This window comes from Salvelinus sp. IW2-2015, unplaced genomic scaffold (assembly GCF_002910315.2).
Source record: "Salvelinus sp. IW2-2015 unplaced genomic scaffold, ASM291031v2 Un_scaffold1376, whole genome shotgun sequence".
Classification (NCBI taxonomy): Eukaryota; Metazoa; Chordata; class Actinopteri; order Salmoniformes; family Salmonidae; genus Salvelinus; species Salvelinus sp. IW2-2015.
Window position 1 is genome coordinate 130,703 of NW_019942866.1, and position 6,000 is coordinate 136,702.

Genomic DNA, 6,000 nt, shown 5'->3' on the forward strand with positions numbered 1-6,000 from the left:
CATTTGGTGACGTGTAACCGTAGATGTTAAGTGTGGAACTACATTTCCCATCAGCCATTGCTCTTTTTAAGTATCGTTACTGGCCGACTAAGGTGCATCACTGAGTGGGTGTGTTGATGTGAGTCGCAGTTCCAGAAGCAGCACACGTAAGTTCGTTGTTCCAATTGCTAACATTGTTCATTGATATTTATTGAAGATGCACTGGAAAATAGAAAAAGCTCAGAATCACGAAGTATATTTACCACCAGACTGAAAGTGAGTGCTGTGTTTGGCACGTTTTTTCAATGAATATAACGCACAATGAAAGTAGCTAGCTAACGTTCGCTAGTTACACAACTAATACACATCTCAAACCTCCATACGAGGTTTGGATATTGACTTGCATGCAATTTATTCATAAATATATTCGCTACTTTCCTGACATCGCCACTCGCTGCTGGTGTAAAAAGTCGTGAAAGTTACATGTTGTATTGTTCCCTTCAGTGTAGGCTGTATGAAAATGTGACTGCCCACAATGGCTGTTTTGCAAAATATGATTTCATTGAATGTTTGGCCACAAGGCCTCTTTTTTTTAAAATTGTACCCGCCAAACAATTGAACATGTCATGTTTGGAATTAACTTAAGTAGTTAGGCCTATACTATACAGTGTCCTAAAACTGTCTGTCCCTTGCCGTCCCGTTTCTCTCTGTCCCCTGTCTCTTGGTCTCCAGAATCACCAGGATGCCTTAGGTTCAAGAGATGCACCTGGCCAGTCTGTCAACAGGATGTGTTGCGGGTGGTCTTCACTGGCCCTGTACAGAGACTTCAGAACCATGCACATTGAATTTCTACTGGTACCCGTGTATATAGCCAAGTTATCTTTACTCATTGTGTATTTATTATGTGTTTTGCTTTTCAATGTCTCTATTTTCTTTCTCTCTGCCTTGTTTTATTGTTAGTCTACACATGTTCTTTAAGCATGTTATGAATAAAGATGAATCAGATGTCACCAAAAGCCCTGAGTTCCCCTTTTCCTGCCCGGCCTACACCATCACCTCCAGAAGCAAGGAGGTCCGGCTCACACTCGCCCCCTTGAAGAGCGACCCCGCACTGGGTAGCAGCAGGCCGTGGGTACTAGTTAGCCCAGAGGCCATAGGTATCAGAGTAGGTGCTGATTTAGGGTCGGGGGATTGGTATAGTAGGACTTATGGTTTAGTGAAGTAGGATTTGCGGTATAGTACAATAGGACTTCAGGTATGGTAGGACTTCAGGCATATATATGGTACTATAGGACTTAAGGTATGAGGTGTGACTGTACATATACACATATATACACACACACACCTATATACATATACACATATATACAGTGGGGAGAACAAGTATTTGAAACACTGCCGATTTTGCAGGTTTTCCTACTTACAAAGCATGTAGAGGTCTGTAATTTTTATCATAGGTACACTTCAACTGTGAGAGACGGAATCTAAAACAAAAATCCAGAAAATCACATTGTATAATTTTTAAGTAATTAATTTGCATTTTATGCTTAAAGTAATTTACTTCCTCTTTCAAAATATCATTTGGTGAATCATGCGTGAGTCCATCATTTGTAACAGGTTTTAATAAAAAAAAATTGGTAGCATTCCTATATTGAAGATTGAAAAATAATTTGGTACATTTTCCCCATATTCCATCCAGTTCGCTTTATTTTTATAATATATTACACTGGATCTATCTTGAACAAGTTCCTCCATTTCTTTTTGTTTTTCCTCTATGGTACAGTTTTTATTGCTATCTAACTGTACTGTTAGTCCTTCAATTTCCGTTGTTAATATGGACTCTTGATCTAAATTGCTTTTGTTTTATAGATGAGTACTGATTTGCATGGCCTCTAAAGGCACACTTAAAAGTGTCCCATACAATAAGGGGATCTGCTGTACCTATGTTATGTCTGGAAGAGTCAGTTATACATTCTTCTGTCCTAGTTCTAAACAATTTATCATCTAGTAGACTTTGATTAAATTTCCACGTTCTTCGCCCACGTGGAAATTCGGTAGGAGTAATATATATGCCAATTATGTGATGATCCGACCGCATTCTGTCCCCTATCAACACTTTTTAAACTTTTGGTGCCAGAGAGAATGGCATAAGAAAGTAGTCAAGACGACTAGCTTGATTAAACCTCCGCCATGTATATCTCACTAGGTCAGGGTATTTAAGTCTCCATATATCCACTAATTCCAATATATCCATGACATTCATGATTTCCTTAAGTGCCTGAGTGTTATAGTTTGTAGTGTGATTTCATTTCCGGTCCATAGAGGTATTTAAGACCGTATTAAAATCTCCCACCATAATAATAACGTCTAGTGTTGCTTGTAGAGTTGATAAATTAAAAGAAAATTTCAAAGAAGCTTGGATCATCATTATTTGGACCGTATAGGTTAATAAGCCATATCTGTTCATGGTCCAATAGCATATTTTTAAACATCCATCTACCTTGATGATCTATTTAGACAATTTGCACATTTGGATCAAAATTACTGTTATTTACAACCATCACCCCTTTTGAATTTCTTTGCCCGTGGGAGAAATATATTTCGCCCCCCCAGTCCTTTTTCCACAAAACTTCATCTAAAACTGTTGAATGGGTTTCCTGTAAACAATAGATATTATATCCCTTCTCTTTTAGCCAGGTAAATACTGATCGTCTTTTCTTATTATCTGCCAGGCCATTACAATTATAACTGGCTATACTTATTTCACCACTTACCATAATGAGATACAACTTTCAATTATTTTTATCAAAATATATGTTTGTAAACGTACCATTAAAAAGTAACATGATGATCGAGTGTCTATATAGCTGTACCATGATATTTGCATTGTTACTAAGTAAACCCCCAATTGGTCCCCACTATTCCACCCTCTAAAAGCCCTCCTCATCCCGAGTTGGGTTGTCATCCCAATGCCCGGCAGACCACCCCCGACCCCCCGGATCCCATAGCCCTGAACAGACTGGGATCCATCCTTTGAAAAGAGCACACAGTGCCAGACAGGAACATCTTGTTTGGACAGGAACACCACGTTTGTTGGACAGGAACACTCCCCTTGTTGGACAGGAAGACACCCCTTGTTGGACAGGAATACACCCCTTGTTGGACAGGAAGACACCCCTTGTTGGACAGGAACACACCCCTTGTTGGACAGGAACACACCCTGTTTGTTGGACAGGAACACTCCCCTTGTTGGACAGGAAGACACCCCTTGTTGGACAGGAAGACACCCCTTGTTGGACAGGAATACACCCCTTGTTGGGAGCAGGAAGACACCCCTTGTTCTGGACAGGAACACTCCCCTTGTGTTGACAGGAAACACCCCCTTGTTGGACAGTAACACCCACTTGTTGGACAGGAACCTCCCCTTGTTGGACAGGAACACTCCCTTGTTGGACAGAACACCCACTTGTTGGACAGGAAACACTCCCCTTGTTGGACAGGAACACTCCCCTTGTTGGACAGTAAACACCCACTTGTGGACAGGAACACTCCCCTTGTTGGACAGGAAGACACCCCTTGTTGGACAGGAAACACCCCTGTTGGACAGGGAACACCCCCTTGTTGGACAGGAACAACCCCTTGTTGGACAGGAACACCCCTTGTTGGACAGGAACACTCCCCTTGTTGGACAGGAACACCCCTTGTTGACAGGAAACACCCCTTGTTGGACAGGAACACTCCACCTTGTTGGACAGGAACACTCCCCTTGTTGGACAGGAAACTCCCCTTGTTGGACAGGAACACTCCCCTTGTTGTACAGAACACCCCTTGTTGGACAGAACACCCACTTGTTGGACAGAACACTCCCCTTGTTGGACAGGAACACTCCCCTTGTTGGACAGGAACACTCCCTTGTTGGACAGGAAACACCCCCTGTTGGACAGGAACCCACCCCCTTGTTGACAGGAACACTCCCCTTGTTGGACAGAGAACACTCCTCCTTTGACAGGAACATCGCAGAACACTTCCCCTTGTTGGACAGGAACACTCCCCTGTTTGGACAGTAACACCCACTTGTTGGACAGGAACCACTCCCCTTGTGTTGGACAGGAAACACTCCCCTACAAATATCGTGGACAGGGAACACTCCCCTGTAGTGTGGACCAGGAACACTCCCCTTGTGTACAGGAAACACTCCCCTCTGAGTCTACCATGGTTTGGACAGGAACACTTCCCTTGTTGTCACAGGAACACTCCCGCTTGTTGGACAGGATAACACCCTCCTTGGTTGTACAGGAACCATACTCCCCAATTGGTCTTGGACAGGAACACTCCCCTTGTTGTACAGGAACACTCCCCTTGTTGGACAGGAACACTCCCCTTGTTGGACAGGAACACTCCCCTTGTTTGACAGGAACACTCCCCTTGTTGGACAGGAACACTCCCCTTGTTGGACAGTAACACCCACTTGTTGGACAGGAACACTCCCCTTGTTGGACAGGAACACTCCCCTTGTTGGACAGGAACACTCCCCTTGTTCGACAGGAAGACCCCCTTGTTGGACATGAACACCTTGTTGTATTTGCCAAGGTAGCAGCTACTCTTCCTGGTGTCCAGGGAAAATAAATAAATAAATACAATACATTGACAGATTTCACAACACACTGTGTGCCCTCAGGCCCCTACTCCACCACTACCATATATCTGCAGTACTAAATCCATGTGTACATGTCTGTGTAGTGGGTATGTTATCGTGTGTGTGTATGCATGTGTCTGTAACTACAGTATGTTTGGGTTGCTTCACAGTCCCCGATGTTTCATAAGGTGTTTATTCATCTGTTTTATAAATCTAATTTTACTGCTGGCATCAGTTACTTGATGTGGAAAAGTACTGTGTGCCTCCCATAGTCTGTTCTGGACTTGGGGACTGTGAAGAGACCTCTTGTGGTATGTCTTGTGGGGTATGCATGGGGGTCAATACCTCTCATAAATACAAGGACACCCCCTTGATGGACAGGATTACCCCCCTTTTTGGACAGGAACACCCTGATTGTTTGACAGGCACACCCCCTTGTTGGATAAGAACTCCTTGTTAGACAGTAACAACCCCCTTGTTGGACATGACAAACCCCCTTGTGACAGTAACACCACGTTGATTAACAGGAACAACCACCTTGTTAGACAGGAAAACCTCCCTTGTTGGACACCCTCGCTATCGTTGGTGATAACCTGGTACAGTACGATGTCATAGCAGTCCCATGAAAGACAACATGTTTTTAAACAGTGTATTGGTTTATTCTCATATCATGTCCTACAAAAACATACCATGTAGTAGCTTCTACAAAACCTATGTGAATGTTGATATTATTATTATAATGTTGATGCAGACCAAACACAAGAAAAGACATTAAAAACGATTAAAATATCAGAAAAATCTTGTTGCACACTCAGTAGTTCAATAACAGACAATACAAACTTGAATCTAATTGATAAAAATAGTGCTTATTCTTTCAAATCGTTGCAGAATATTTGAGTAGTTACCAAATTTACCTGAAATAAACATACATTCTTATTGTAAAAGAGGAAAACATTATAAATGTTGTAAAATAACTGAGATGTCAAACATAACCATGAGGAAAATAGCCTGGCGTACATTTGTGATGGGGAAGTCAGATACCATATTGTCAACCCAGAAACAAATGATTTGTGAATAGTTTGATAACAACAAATGAGGTAAACATATTGAATGTAAAGTTTGTTAGTTGCAACTGTAGGCCTATGTTACTCTATTGTATCGCCCTGAGAGGGGCCATTCAGGTGAGGGCCCTAGCTGGTTTTCCCCCTACAATTAAAATGACTGGCATGGGTACACTCAATATGGCTGCCCGTCAACTCCTCATGGACGTTGACTTGAATGAAATCATGCCTTCTAGTCATTCTAAGTTCCTTTCATGGTTGTCTCCTCCCCTCTCCTCTCCTCTCCTCTCCTCTCCTCTCCTCTCCTCTCCTCTCCTCTACGCC